This window comes from Typopeltis vanoorti, chromosome 6, assembly GCF_054136105.1.
Source record: "Typopeltis vanoorti isolate ZY-2024b chromosome 6, IOZ_Tvanoo_1.0, whole genome shotgun sequence".
Taxonomy (NCBI): Eukaryota; Metazoa; Arthropoda; class Arachnida; order Uropygi; family Thelyphonidae; genus Typopeltis; species Typopeltis vanoorti.
The window spans coordinates 69928631-69945568 of NC_143554.1; the positions used below are offsets into that span (position 1 = coordinate 69928631).

Consider the following 16938-nt stretch of genomic DNA (forward strand, 5'->3'; position numbering starts at 1 on the left):
TCTTAGGACATCATCAGTACAGTAAGGTAATACTAGGAATGACAAAAGAAAGGGCACGTACATACAAAGGAATCCAAATTGCGTGCAGTGACACGTTGCAGCCTGAACTTAAATTAAATTAAAATTAATTACAGTTAAGTTATTATTTTACACAATTTTGTATGACAATTTCCCATACTTTAGGGATGGCAAGAACATCATTGTGGTTTAGATTTGGTCTCTAGAGTAGGACTTCAGCACTTTCTTCATATAAACGTTCATATTTATATGAAGATCTGTGTAGAAGTTTTGTCTTTTTCCAATGGATCTTGTGGTTTGGGTTTTCAACTCCGTGTTGAGCAAAGCCTGATTTATGCGGTTTGATGAGGCAGATATGGTCTTGATGTTCCGAAATGTATTTAAAAACTGATCAGCCTGTCTGTCCAAAATAAGAGTTTACAGGAGCGTGGAACCTTGTATACACCAGGTAGTAGCATAGGCGAAAGTTTGTCTTCAGGCGAGGGTAACAAGTTTTGGATCTGGTCGATGGGTTTGTAGATGGCAGCAAGATTGTATTTCTTCATAATTTTCGAGTGCTGTTCAGAGATGCCTTTGATATAAGGTATGGGAATCCTATGGGGTTGTTCTTGTCTAGGCTGATGATTTTTTGAGTTGTTTTGAGATTGAAACCATTTAGAGTGGCTGTGTTTTTGATTATTTCAAATTCTTGTTTTAGAGAATCCTCAGAGGATCATAATCTGTGTGCTCTGGTTACCAATGATTTAACGATGCCAAATTTTTGAGAGGGATGATGAGCTGAAGTATTGTGAATGTAGCAGCCTGAAAATGTCGGTTTGCGATAGACAGAAGTGGAGATGGAACTGTCTTCTTTTCTTTGGATGTGTAAATCCAGAAAGGGGATGCCTTGTGGGGATTCTCTTTCTAATGTAAATCTGATGCATGGATGAAGAAGGTTGATTTTTTCTAAAAACTGAAGTAGCGCTTGTTCGGAATGACTCCAGACTGTGAAGATATCATCGACATATCGAAGCCAGAGTTTTGGTTTGGATTTGAATGCGAAGATTTTTTCTTCTAGATGTTCTATAACAACGTTTTGTAGACCTATTAAATCAAAAATTTTCGTCGGACATTGTTGAACTGTTCAAATTTGTTATCGCTTCTGGTTACTTCACATGGAAAGGAAAAATCTACAAGCAAGAGGAGGGAACAGCAATGGGGTCTCCCTTGTCACCCAACTTGGCAGATCTGTTTATAGAACATCTAGAAGAAAAAATCCTCCCATTCAAACCCAAACCAAAACTCTGGCTTCGATATGTCGATGATATCTTCACAGTCTGGAGTCATTCCGAACAAGAGCTACTTCAGTATTAATTATTTCTTATATATAATTAATAATTAATATAATTATTAATTCTTGGATTAATTATTCCAAGAATTTGGAGGCCCCATCTTCAATCCGTATAGCATCCAGAAGAACCCCAAAACAGAAGAAAATCTTAATACGAGAGGACTTTAGAAATTGTTTCATGTAATTCTTTTTTCTTTTTTACCAGAGATCAGGCTAGGGTAAATGATTAACAAACATTTAGATTCATCTTACTTTCGTATAGTGTAGTGTCACGTAGCTTGTATCCCGTACATTAAACATACATATGTACAGGTTACCCTGATGATGACCTCAATACAGAGGTCAAAACGTTGAATGTTACTGTCTTAATGAGTGAAGTAATTATTCTAACATGTGTGTGTTGTGTCTCCATAAATTCTTCACTATAAATTACAGATCTCTATTCTTATCTAGCTCCTTACTTTGCAGACATCTTTACATTTGCTTGATAGGTCCAAACTGGACGAACACAAAATCATTCTCTCTTCATAATTATTTCTAAAATAATAACCATTCCCATCATTAACACAGTTACATAATGTTACTCTTTCACACATTCTCACAATTCCTCCCATTAGAATTGTGTTTCCTTGACTCTCTGTGTTAGGTCTCATATCAATTAATAATTTTTCCAAACTTCTGATGCCAAATGCATTAAAACGTAGGCTGTCCCTCTTATGCAAATCCAATCTTCCCTCAAACTCACTCCACCCATCCAAACACTCACATCCATTCCTTCTACAAGCTTATGCATCGAATCATTTGAAATCATAGCCCTACTTCTTAATTCATTTCCATCACATCTAGGTAATATACTAACAATTTTTACTTTCTGACTCTTCACTCTTGCTTCTACCAACAACCTTTTCAAATCCTCTCTCTCGTACTAAATTTATAGCTAGTTAAGTCATTGGTACTTACCAGAATTACGACCTCTTTTGCTTTTGTTTTCTTATTTTCAAATGCTTGTGTTATATTTTTAATTTTTGCTACAGGAAAACTTGATTTTATAACATGCTCATCAATAGCATGTTTTATGATAGTCACCATACCAAATAACATACTTATTTTTACAATCAACTTTAATTACCAGAATTTCATTATTACGCACTAACTTACTTGATTTCATGCTTTGTTTTCCATTTTGCTGCTAACTTTTTTTTTATTCTTCCTGTGTTCCTCTAAATGCCACTCAACATTCTGTAATTTCCTCATCATCTGTCTAATAATCTGCTTTAACCTAGTGATTTCAGAGGTTAAATTATTTTCAATATCCTCTTCAATATCACTTTGGTGGAGAAAAACCTTCTTGCTCTTGACTTCGCTGTTCTCGTTAGCATTCCATTCCTTCTGCATTTTTGGTGTCATTTTATTGTGATATTATAATATCACAATAAAAATATGTTATAAAGACACTAAATATTCTAAAAACAAGAAAATCTGCTCTAATATACTATAAAACACTAATTTTCTACAGAAAAAAAACACAATAAAATAGAAAAAAAAATCAACAATTGTTCAATATATGATATTGCTTAGTTTAGACTAAGCAATATTTAAATTCATTACAATTTTTATCTATTAACACCAGGTAGTAATGAAACAATTTCAAAAAACTTGAAAACAAAATGAGAACATTAAAAGCAAAAAACTAGAAAATTAAATCTTTCTAAGTTGTGCATTTTAAAGTGAGTGCTATATTTTATTACTGTTATCAAGTTAAGATATACTCACCACCTCTTTCTTCACTCCTCCACAATGGTTGAGTTACTACATAAAGAAAGAGAAGGAAGAAAAAAAAAAATTAAGAATTATGCTTAGAATTATTCATGGTAAGCTATAATAACTTCAGGACTTTATTATTTCAAATTAATATTTTTAGAAGAATATGCATATTATAACTGCATACATTTCACATTAAAAAACAGAAGACAATTTACACGAAAAATACAGGATAGTGCACTCATATGTTGAGTGATTTGATTAAGGACTTCTAAACAATTTTAGAATAAATGATTTCTAGACATTGTTTACGATAAGTTTAGGGTTTCTTAAAGACATGTGCGTGAATTGCAGCAGTTGATTCTACATGAAAGGAAGCTGTGTGGTGTCATACAAATCATACTATTGAGTGGGATACAGGATAGATGAACAATGTACATGCTCAGAATTTTCTTCTCTTCTGTATGCCAGGTTGAGATGTTCTTTCTTTCTTATTTCAAAACTCAAGTTGCCTGACCTATGTAAGGTCAGACCCACAAGAAAATGGAATCCTAAGTTCTCAGATGTTTGTGGAATGGCATCTTGCCTTCTTTCTCACAAAAACAGATTTCAGCTACCTTTCATTACCCTCAATAATATAAACATCACCAGCCAGAGTCAGCTCTCTCTCTCTCTCTCTCTCCCCCCCGCCTTGGACTGACATTCCCCTCCAGCCTCTCCTTGCATCAGCATATTCAATAGCTTCTTTGGCCTGTAAAAAATTTAGGCATTCTTTTCTACTCAAGATGCTACTTTTCATCCAACCAGTTAATAACTTAATACAGATCCCAAACATATATCATTCCTTAGAATATGCTTCACATGTTTGGGGTGGTGCATCTAAAACCTCCCTAAAAGTTCTTTCCAGAAGACAGCAATTTGACTCATAATAATCTCTCCCTTGCTGAATAACTTCAATCTCTTTCTTACAGATGCACAGTTTCAGTTCTGCCTTTTCTACATTTCCATGGTCAATGCACCAATAAACTAGAGATAATGATTCCTTCGCTTTCTGTTGGACCTGTTAAAACAAGAGCAGCAGTTTCCAGCATCCCTTTTTGCTACAACTGCAAACACAGAACCTACTTCTCCTCTTCCTCTTTTATTTTATCTACCTTGGTCCCTGGAAGAGCCTTCCTCATTAAGTGTTCCCAAACAACTACAACCTCCAACTCTTCAAGAAAAATATCAACATAACTTCTTCTTTCTCAACTCTCACTTGCACCCAGCACTGATGTGCTTACAAGTTCTTCTTTCATATATGGGATAGATGGCGATGATCTTGAGAGAAAGGTTTCTAATGTATGGGATGGAAACAGACTCACTGTACTAATTAATACATAGTAAGTTACTTCTTGACAACAGTTCTGCACCAACATAAAACATGAAAAAGTTTTTGAACTATGCATATCAAGTAAATAACTCACACGACATCATGTAAATGCAAATTTAATACCTGGCCACAATTCTGCAGTCAGATAAACATGGGGAAAAAAGCAGGTAATAAATAAATACTTTTCACTGACTTCACTTGCTAAAAACAGGAATAGAAAAAAATTTGCACATGGAATAAGTAGGTCTGGCAGATTCTTTTAGTACAGCAGTATATTTTTCTTTGAAAGTCAGAAGAGTAGAAATTTTTGCAGACCACATAAGCACTGCTAATAATAATCAGTGATAATATTTCTATATACAGGCAACTGAGAACATCATTTATCTGCTATCTGTTTATATTCAATTATTTACTGTGCAAAGATAATCTTTACAAGAATTTCACACCCCAGTACTTTGTAGTCACAAATAGCATAGAAAATAAAAGTGCTCATTGCTTATGAACATCAAGAACATTTCCAGTATATGCAAAGGAGATAGTGCAGGAAAGCTCAAAAAGGCTTTACATTACAGCAACAGTAATCAAACTAAAGGTGGACTAAATTTAGGACATATCAAAGAGACCTGGTTAATGAAAAATAGTGATGGGGGAAAAGTAGGGAAATGGAGATATACAAATTGAGCTGACCATAACAATACGTTGATGTCAGGAAAAGAAGCACTGACTCAAAGAAAACCTCAGATTGTTACTCAGTTACATGATGTATAAAATGTGAAGACAACAGATAAAAATTTTACTATGAATTGGTCTAGGAATCAAGTTCAAAACTGGAACAGATTAAAAATGTGGAGAACGATACCAAGAGATACCATATGACAATAAATGATGAAAAATATGAGTTTCTGAGCTGGTAAAAGATTGGTGTAATAGTCTATTCCTTGGGTCCATGTACAGAGAAATGATCACTAACACAATCATATATCTAGTCTAGACCAGTGTTTCTCAACCTGTGGTCCGCAGACCACAGGTGGTTCACGACAATGGGACAGGTGTTCCGCAGGAAGACTTAAATTAATTAAATAAATATATATTTTTTAATTATCCAAACAAATTAAAATTGAATAAGTAAAAATTATTGAAATCAAATGGAGACTTAAAAAAATCAACAAATAGCGTCAGAACGTTCAAAAGCAGAAGCAATAAAATTATATTGTTGTTCACTTCACCCATCTTTTATTACTCGTCATCCTGGCACTACAATAATTTGTAGTGGCAGAATGACAAATAATAACAGGGGGTGAAGTGAACAACAATATAGTTTTATTGCTTCTGCTTTCCCAGATTTGAAATGAACATGTGTTATCCACATTTCAACCAACTGCTTGTTGTTTATTGATTTTTATTACTGAAGGTTTTCCTCCTGCAACCAAGTATACTTTCAGAAGTGCTAAATGATACTTGGACAAAGTGTCATGAGTTAACCCCAGTATTTATATATTTTTCGGAAACGTTTTTTAATAATGGAAAAGTGGCTTAGAACTAGGACTTTGAAAAGAAGAGCAAATGAAACAGGTGATGCTAACCCTAATTGTGATATACAGGGTGTTCGGGATAAATTTGACATATTTATAATTAATTATATTTTTCCGTAAGTTACACGTATTAACACACACTTCTCTTCATTTAAAAGTTTGGACCCTTCTTCATTCATATACAAGATGTCAGAAAGGATGGATAGCTGGAACCCACCTGAATCATGGAAGAGAATAACTTGTATCATGATGATTCGTGCCCGCCATCAAAATAAGGATATTACGACTGCTGCCCAATGCTCCCTGAATACAGTAAAAACAATCAGGCATGAACTAGAGACTTGCAATGGTGACTACGAGGATGTAGCAAGAAGAAAGATCCCTAGCAGACGATCTGATTGCGTTCGTACAGCAGAATTCCTTGCAAATCTGCAGGAACAGGTGTTGAAGAACCCTGGCATTGGAATTCGGGCTTTGTTCGTGGAGTTGCTAACTGTAGTCAAGCCCTGGATAACAAGGGTAGCCAATGGTAGGCCGTATGTATGGCAGCAGGATTCGGCCCCTTGCCACACCTCTGGGAAAAGTCAAAAATGGTTGTCTGAAAATTTCTACGACTTCACCAGTCCAAATGTTTGGCCTCCAAACTCCCCAGACCTTAACCCCATGGATTATTTTGTATGGGGCGCAGTTGAAAAAGACACCAATCGCACTTCCAGTAATACAAAAGCCCAGTTAATGGATAAAATTAAAACAGTTTTTGCGGCCCTTCCCAGGGAGACTGTAGCATCAGCTTGTTCGAGGTTCCGAAGCAGAATTGAAGCTGTGATCGATGCTAATGGTGGTTATTTTGAGTAAATCTTGTTGATAGTATTGTAATTAACTCTGCCTGTAATGTTTTTTTGTCAATTCATTAAATTTAATAGATACAAAGAAGATTTTCTTTTTCCTTACGAAACTGTCAAATTTATCCCGAACACCCTGTACATGTTGTAACGGCGAGTAAATCTGGTATTATTAAAGTAGAACAAGCAGTTCAAAGAAAAAATACAGTAGGAAATATAACAGTACATATTTGGAATTCGGGTTTACTTGGTGTGGAGATGAAAATGAACAGAAACCTCAATGTGTTTTGTGTTATGAAGTGTTATCGAATGAGTACATGAAACCTGCAAAACTCAGACATTTAGAAACTAAACATTGTGATGTGAAAAATAAGCAAATTAGGAAGAAGAAAAAAAAAAGCCAATTTCAGTGACATGTAGAGACATTAAATCATGGGAAAGATGTAGTTTCAGCCATGGGTTCAATTAATTGCAAATCACTGGAAGCATCTAAGTTTGCGCATAGCAAAAACAGGGAAACCTCATTCTATTGGGAAAAATTTACTACTTCCAGCTATAAAAGATGTGGTAAAAACTATGTTTGGCATACTAAAAGATGTTGATTTGACTCCACTTTCAATGACACTGTAGGTTGCAGAATTAATGATATGGCAAGTGACGTAGAATCTCAGTTAATCGAAAGAGTTAAGAAGAGTCCTTATTATGCATTACAAATAGAAAAGACTACTGATGTTACAGATGATGCACAGTTAATATGCTATGTAAAATATGTGCATGATAACAACATTCATGACGATATTCTGTTTTGTAGAACTTTGTCATCCCGAACAACTGGAGAAGAAATATTTCACACTTTCAATAATTACATAATACACAAAGGGATCCAATAGGAAAAATGCATGGGCTTCTGTTTGGATGGAGCTCATGCCCTTACAGGCAGACATAGTTGGAGGCTGTTTCTATGGTCAAGGAAGTAGCTCCGGATATGAATTGGGCATATTGTTTCATGCATAGGGAAAGGTTAGTCTCCAAAGGAATGCCACCAGAATTTAAAACTGTACTATACAACACTGTAAAGCTGGTTAATTTTATTAAAGCTTGACCTTAAATAACAGGTTATTTTCAGTGTTCTGTGATGAAATGGACAGTGAATATATACAACTTGCTTTATTCTGAAATTCGCTGGATTTCAAAGCAAAGTACTAACAACCTTATTTCAATTAGGGCATGAAGTTTTATTGTTTATAAATGAACGTAATTCTAATTTTGCATCGTTCCTTGTTGACGAAGCATTGTTATCAACATTATCCTATCTTTCAGACATTTTTTTCGAAATTAAATGAATTAAATCTCTCCCTTCAGGAAAATTCTTTAACTGTTCTTGATGCCTATAACAAAATAAAGGCATTCAGGAAAAAAAAAAAAAACTCGTGTTGTGTATTAGTTATGCAAAAGACGGATAATTTGCACCTTTTCCAACATTGGAATCCTTTTTAGTGGAAAATTATCTTTTTGTTGATTCTGAGTTTCTGTAAAGGGTTTATGACCACCTCAAAACTCTAAAACAGTTTTGAAATATATTTTCCGAAAAACTTTTATAAGAAATTTCTGTGGGTTCGAGATCTATTTCAGGCTTATAGTCACGAGAACGACCTTTTGTTATCGAAAAAAGAATAGTTAATTGAGCTTTCAAGTGACAGTGGGCTTAAAATGCAATTCCGTGATCTTGGTTTGGCTCGATTCTGGATCTTGCCTTCAGTGAGAAGTGAATTTCCCGAGTTATCTGAAGAAGCACTGAAAATTGTCATGCATTTTCTACAACCTATCTTTGTGAGAAAGGATTTTCATCGCTCCTTCAAATAAAAACAAAATACAGAAAAATGTCTTAGTGTGTGTGTGCCAATCTTCGACTGAAGTTGAGCCAGATATCCGGCAACTCTGCAAAGGCTGAGAAGCTGAATCATTTCATTAAAAGTAAGTAGTAACATAATAATATCATATTATTTATTTGGACTACAGTTTCCGATTATTCTTGTTACTGGTTTTGGAATTAATCCATTTCCAAAATCGGACAAAATCAGGGATGAAACAAAAGTTATGCAAAGTGACGTCACAGTGAGGCTCAGCTCTGCTGGCGAGGAGAATAGCTGCCTGCGTCTCATTTAGTGAAGTTCTGTATTTCTTACGGTCGCTTGCAGGAATATGCGGCCGAGCACACAGAATCCATCGCATGCAGACGACATCCATACAGTCATGGATTTACAGAAACACACACATCACAACGTAACGAATACAAGCAGCACACAGGACGGATATAAATTAAACACCACACGATTAATGAACCTGCCAGATTTACGATGACCACTGTTGTGCCTATGGATAAAACAAGACAGATATAATTAAAACCACTATCATAACATGATTAGTACAAATCACATGTGTACGGTATATACGGCATACGGGCTGGCGGGAAAATGTACCCAACCACGTGGATGACACTTTGCGACTGACATCATGGGATGGACTGTTTATAGATATTGGGAACGACCTCGCATAACAGGATGTCTTAAATTTTTTTGTTGGTCATGGAAAACTCCTCAGGGAAATAAGGCGATTCTTATCGGCCAGAAGTGTGTATGTGTGGAGGGGGGGAGGAATTAATGGCTTTGGGATGTTCTGATTGAAAATTTTGGGCAGGGGGATGGTTTGGACAGGACAAGGGACATCATCCATGATGGAATCCATGGATGTCAAGTTCGTATATACGGATACGGATAACGGCATAACATTTTTCCCTCGTCTCACAACACACTTAGCGAATGGAACAGTTTACATGTTGAATCAGAGAGTAAGTGAAGATAAAAGTTGTTGTAGGGCTTCATGAGAATGGGGATAACATGTAAAATATAAAAGTTGCTGTGGGTAGATGAATGGGGGATTAAAGATGAACGTTGTTGTGGGCAGATGAATGAAGGTATCAGCGGGACAGCGCTGACATTCCCCCATTCACTTGCCCATGGTACCAACGCCGCTAAAAATGTTGTGGGGTGAGCTTAATGAGTGTGGGCAGATGAATGGGGATAACATAAAAAATATAAAAGTTGCTGTGGGCAGATGAATGGGGTATCAGCAAGACACCGCTGCCATACCCAGCCCACAGCAAATCGGAAACTGATACCTTTATTTGTTTAATAAAAATTAAAACTTTGTTCAGCGATGATACTTTTAATCGTTTACTTCCAACTTAATTATGTTTCCATATGTATTTGTAAATGTTTATGTATATATAAAATGTATATGTAAATATGTAAATGTTGGTAATCCCCACATACATTTAAAAAAAATTACATAACTTAGTGGTCCGTAGAATTGTTTTAGGCATTTTACTGGTCCTTGGACTTAGAAAGGTTGAGAAATGCTAGTCTAGATAATTCCAGAATGCTAGGATAAAACATCAGAGTATAGGAAATAGTAGACTTAAAGTTAACTGAGAGTTTGAATAGAGAGAGTATGGACAGCTTCAATTAGGGTTAACTAGTGGGTAAGTCTGTAAGGGAATATGCATAGGAAAGAAACATAGAAGCATTAAGAAAACCCAAAGGCATCCTACAACATTAAAAAGCTAGCTGCCAAGCAATCAACCCACTGCACTTGCCTCAAATCCTGTCAAAAAATAATGGAAAAAAATCATCAGCAATCAACTTCACCAGCACATATTAGAGCTTTTTAAATTAATTAGTGATCGCTAGTGTGTATCTTGTCATCACTCTGGATCCACAGAGGATTTCCTTGTGGATCCAGAGTGATATCAACATCACTCACCTAACTATGGAAATATTCAAAGAAATTTAGATACTCTCTCTCTCTCTCTCTCGAGTTCCAGATTTATGAGGTTTGATAAGCTGGCTAATGGTGCTGGTTCATACATTTTTTAACTGGTCTTCTCCATTTGACCAAAATAAGATAAGTTGCAAGAACACGGAACCTGATAAATGGCAAGGCAGAAGCAATGGTGAAGCAAAGTTTGGTGTTTTGGAGAAGGTATAAGACAGTGGATTTCAGTGATAGATTTGGAGGTAGCAGTAAGTTAGATTTTTTTTCAAATCTTTGCAATGTGACCATAAAAGTCTAGACCTGATATTATCCCAATGGACCACAGGATCCAGTGGGATAATATCAAACTTTTGAATAACTCATCATCATCATCATCATCAAATTCCTGCCATGTACCCTCAAGGGGTGTACAGGATATGACAGTACTACATGAAAAAATTACATCATTACTAACTTCCTATCTACAATTTTCCTCCAAATCAGTCTGTTACTTGTCAAGACTCCAACATTATCAGATCTTATATTTCTATCGTCTAGGGCACTTTGTACCGTATCAATCCACCTATATCTTGGTCTTCCTCTGGGTCGTTTTCCTGCAAACCTGGCAGAGAACACTTGTTTTGCTAATCTTTCCTCTCCCATTCTATTTAAGTGACCATACCATCTGAGATTAGCTCTGCTAACGCATTCCTGGATGCTGACAATGTCAAGTTCTTTCCTAATATCCTCATTTTTAATATGATATTGCCATTGATGCCATCTGTTCACGCCTCTAATCTTTCTCAGGACTCTCATATCTGCGGTCTCTAGTCTTTGGTCAAGTGTTTTACTTCTGACCCAGCTCTCAGATCCAAAAGTTAAAATTGGTTTGAACACAGTCTTGTATACAGCTAATTTAGTGTTCCGACTAATTTCTTTCTTATTCCATATGAATTTATTCAATTGACTTCCCACGATACCAGCTTTGCTGATTCTGTTGTCTATTTCTATATTTAGTTTACCATCTTCACTAAAAATTGTGCCTAAGTAGCTGAAATGTTTTACTTGTTCCACAGGTTCTCCATTCACAACACAGTTGACATTTTCAATGATTCTGCCTATTTTCATTGTCTTTGTCTTTTTATTGCTGACCTTCATACCATATCTATTACAACAGCTATTCAATTTAGTCAGAGAATCTTGCAGACTTGTATTGGATTTATTTAGAAGTATAACATCATCCGCATAAAGCAAAGAGCTGACATTAACATCTCCAATTTTGATATCAGGTTTAATACCACATTCCTTCATAATGTGATCCATATAGATAATGAATAACAGAGGGGATAATGTACATCCTTGTCTCACACCAGATTTAACATTAAACCATCTTCCTGTACTTCCTTCAATTCTAACTGCTGACTCACAACTCAAATAAAGACTAAGTATTGCTTGATATAATGCCCCATTGACACCATATAACTGCAGCGTATTGAATAGCTTCTCTCTTGGCACCTTGTCATATGCCTTTTCCAAATCGACAAAACTTAAATACAGATCTTTGTTACATTCCCATGCTTTCTCGACTATTTGTCGTAAAGTGAAGATCTGATCCTGACAGCCTCTATTTGGCCTGAATCCAGCTTGTTCTTCACCAAGCTTTTCTTCCACAATTCTTCTCAACCGTTTCTCAAGTATACTTGCATAGATCTTGCCAGGAACACTCAGTAGGGAAATACCTCTGTAATTCTCACATTCAGTTTTATTTCCCTTTTTATATATGGGTACTATGAGAGCTCTACTCCAATCATCGGGAATTCGTCCCTCTGTCCAGGCTTTCTGAACTATGCAGTGCAGCCACTGTAAGACTCTTATACCACCATACTTCAGCATTTCTGGTCGAATATCATCTACTCCTGCTGCCTTTCCACATTTCAAGCCTTTGATGGCTTTTTCTACTTCAAGTATGGATATGTATTGCTGACTGCATGCCTGGTCAGTGTTTTTTATCACTGTGCTGTCATCACTGCTTGTTTCATTTAGCAGTTTTTCAAAGTAATTACTCCATACTTCAAGGATATCTTTTTCTCCTGTTTTCATTTCACCTTTATCATCTCTAATTCCTTTTACAGCACTCTTTCCTCCATTCCTAAGCTTCTTCAACAACCTCCAGAATATTTTGCCACCTTCTTGATATTTATTTTCTATATTCTTGCCAAAGTCCTCCCATGACTTTTGTTTAGCTAGTTTTACACACTGCTTAGCTTTCTTACATTTGTCTCTGTATTCTGTAAGAGTAAAAGCTGACTTATTTGCCAGGAACTTTTGATATGCTTTCTTCTTTTCCTTCACTGCCTCTTTAACTTCCTGTGTCCACCAGGGAGTTCTGATTTTTTTATCTTTGCACACAACCTCACCAAATGCCTCTCTGGCAGAATCAATCAATGTTTCCTTCAGAGTTTGCCACTGAATCTCCAAGGTTTGATTCCTGTTCTCAAACTCTTTCATTTTCTTTTCAATAATATTTCTGTATTTTAGTCTACAGTTTACATCTGAGAGCTGCTCAACTTTTATTCGCTTTAAAACTTTCTTACATGTTATTCTTTTCAATATGAAATTCAATTTTATCCTGCTCAAGACTAAATAGTGATCACTTCCAATTTCAAATCCTCTGTACACTCTGGTGTCCTGCACCAGGGAGAAAACATCACTATCAACAATAACATAGTCAATGAGACTTTTCTTATTCCTAGCCTCTTCTCTCCATGTGAATTTGTGCACATTTTTATGTTGGAACATGGTGTTAGTAATAACCAGTCCATGTCCTGAGCAGAAATCCAACAGATATTTGCCATTATTATTAGCTTTGCTCTTTTCTTCAAATTTTCCCAAAATATTTTTGTATGTCTCACAATCATTTCCTACTCTACTATTTAGATCCCCAACAAGGACCAACTTTTCCTTTTTCATTGTGTCAGTTGCTTTTTCTAAAGCCTCAAAAAATTCCTCCACTTCTACCTTAGTAGAACCTTCTGTGGGACCATAGGCACAAATAAGTCTCATTGTCCAGTTCCCCATTCTCATATTTGCCCACATTACTCTACTTGAGACTGACTGCCATTCAAGAAGATTAGCCTCGTATTTTGTGTTGAATACTATGGCTACTCCTTCTTTTCCTTGATTGTTATTGCCTGAATATAACATTTTGTATTTATTGCTCAGAAAGATCTCACCAGTTTTGGTCTTTTTTGTTTCAGTCACCCCTATTATGTCGATCTGGTACTTATCTAATTCCTCAGCTAGCTCCATTTCTTTGCCATTCAGGCTTCTTACGTTGATAGTACCGATCTTTAACTCTGGTGATGTTGAGTTGGGGTTTGTTTTCAGATTTGTTCCAGTAGCTGACTTTTCGCTGTTCACCCTGGTTCCCTGGCGAAAACAACGGGGGCCTTGTTTAACCGGGCGACGCCCCAGCCGGCATGAAATTTTGAATAACTGTATTTGTAAATTTGAATGTTTACTGAGCATTCAAAGAAAGTGCTGAAGCTTTTTTTTTCCATTAACCTGTTGTTTTTTTTAAACATACATACATACATATCCCAACAATGTTTATCCTAGCTATCATGAGACTGCATATTTAGAAAGATTCTATTGTAATACATGTATTTTGGTTCTATTATATTCAAATTTCTATTACTGTTCTGAACTGATACCTATTATACTTGATGCATAGGAATGTAAAACAATTGGTACCAATTATGTTTTAGACTATGTAACATGAAATAGTTATTATTATTATTATAATTAACAGATATCCAGGGAGTCAGGGACTCATCAAGGGAGGTAACACATCATACACACTAGTTGTCACATCTTCTCTTGAATTCATTCACACTATTTGCACTCACAATCCCCAAAGGCAAGCCATTCCAGTCATGTACCATTCCATGAGAGAAACTTGATCTTCAATCTCAACTTCCATGGATGTCCTCTTCCTACCCTCCATAAATGAATAATTCCATCTACTGATATCCTCTAGAACTTTTTCAGAAGTTTGCAAGTCCCAATCATATCACTCATTTTTCTACTGTTTGCCAGTGTCTGCAGCCCACAAATTCTCAATCTCTCTTTAGTCTGTATTCCACAATCCCAATATTATCTTTAACTCTCTACTTTGCACTTGTCACTATATCAGTATTACCACAAAAATTAGGAGAGTAGACATGTATACAGTAGTCTAAGTAAGGTCATATCAAGGCTTTGTAAAGAGGCAGAATGATTTCCTTATCCTTGCATATAAAGGTCCATTTCCGAATTGCAATTATCCTCTGAGTTCTATTTGTAGTCCTTTTATTTGTAGGAGATGTATTACTGTTTTACATTATGAGAAGAAGTCACTACCCAGACTGGTTTCGACCATGTAGACCTGGATAATACCAAGGTTTAAGTGAACCGAACTTACATACCCTTACTACATGAATTGCCAGAACAACGTACCCATATATATTATGTTATTACTATGATAAAGAGCCAAGAGGCCATTTTTTTTTTCCGGCAGCATAAATTAAGTTTAAGGGGATAATAAATCCCTCATTATTTTACAGCCGGATACGAAACTCGGAGATTGAAATCTAAGAGTTTCATGACGAAGAACTATCGGCGAGAAAAAAATAGCCTCTTGGCTCCTTATCGTAGTAATATAATATAATATATATGGATACACCGTTCTGGCAATTCGCATAGTAAGGGTATGTAAGTTTGGTTTACTTAAACCTTGGTATTACCCAGATCTACCTACTCACTGATGAGACCTCAATAAAGGTCGAAACCGGTCTGGATAGTGACCTCTACTCATAGCATAAAACAGTAATACATCTTCTAGGAGCTGCGTTTTACATTATGAGAAAATATTAAGGATAGTGATGGATCTTGCTCCACCTTTGCTCCGAGTTGCCCTAGTGTTGTACTACCCAAGTGTTGACTTACGCTTGGACTCGCCTTTCTTTGGCATGAAACTCTTAGATTTCAATCTCCGAGTTTCGTATCCGGCTTTAAAATAATGAGGGATTTATTATCCCCTTAAACTTAACAAAACTTTGTCTTATTTTGTAGCAGAAAGAATATTTCATCTCACAGACACATATATTCAGGGTGTGCTAGGTGTGCAGTGCACACCCCCAGATTAGCAATATCAGATATATTTTTGAATTTATTTCTGTTAAAGAATCTCCTAGTTGTTTCCTGGCTTCATGTGATTCCTAAATTAAATAAAATATACTAATGCTACATGAAGAGGACACTTTGTGCTGCATAGACACTGCATCACATTCACGTTAATGCCTAGGTGTGCAGTCACAAATATGGGCACCTCTGAGCCCTTTGAATAGATGTACATATGGCATAGCGAGTCAAATTCTTAGTCTTCCAGTAGTGACAAGTTTTAAATATATAATTTTCTATAAATAATTCAGAACCTTTTTTGTCCATATTTACAACAGGAAACCGTGTTGACAATCTACTGAATGTCCCGTTTTCTGCCTAAGCTTTCGCAGACTATATGACTATGATTATAGTTGAAGGAGGTTGGAATCTGTTTATAAGTTATTTCAACTTTTATTTGGTTTAGTCCAGAAAAATAATAATTTCTCGAGTGATTACTTTTTCCAATTTCTGTGCATATTATATGGCTGTATTTAAAAATCATATCAAAATTCAAATTATCTGTGTCTCACTCTAGTATTTGCCAATGATAATCTAATCTCACCACAAAGAGTAAACCCTTTGTGCTTCTCACATAAACAGCAAGCGTGAAGCATCATTTGACCTTTATGCTTTCCATATTTAAAATTATATGAACTGATATACAGGGTGGCCATAAAATAACTTTCCTTCTTTGGAGACATCTGTAGCTAAAACCAGTAAACGGAATGAGATCAAATTTTATATTGAGACTTTTGAAGGCACAGGGAGATGATTTCCACGAAAAAAGATTTAGTACAAAAAGTCGCAGATAGGGGAAAGAACTGACTGATAACCTTCTTGTTACTGAAATGCTGGCGTAAAAGGCGCTGTACTGAATGTTCGATGTGTGGCCGTGCTCCATCCTGCATAAACATTATGGAGTCTAAACATTGTCTTTGCTGCAATGCAGGAATGACAAAATTTTCCAGCATTCGTCGATAAATCTCTCCAGTAATGGAGCAAGTTACAGGACCTGTAGGGGTAATACACTCAAAAAAGTATGGTCCTATTATGAAATCGGCTGTGAAG

General features: G+C 35.9%; 1 protein-coding gene across 6 annotated transcripts in view; it reads right to left on the reverse strand.

Annotated features, from left to right (window-relative positions):
* Tlk (Tousled-like kinase) overlaps positions 1-16938 on the reverse strand; it is a 641803-nt gene that overhangs the window by 531521 nt on the left and 93344 nt on the right. For all 6 annotated transcript variants that reach the window (XM_090394231.1, XM_090394230.1, XM_090394235.1 and 3 more), the window contains exon 4: positions 3122-3157. The gene's annotated coding sequence lies outside the window, so the exon portion shown is untranslated. The remainder of the gene's footprint in view (positions 1-3121; positions 3158-16938) is intronic.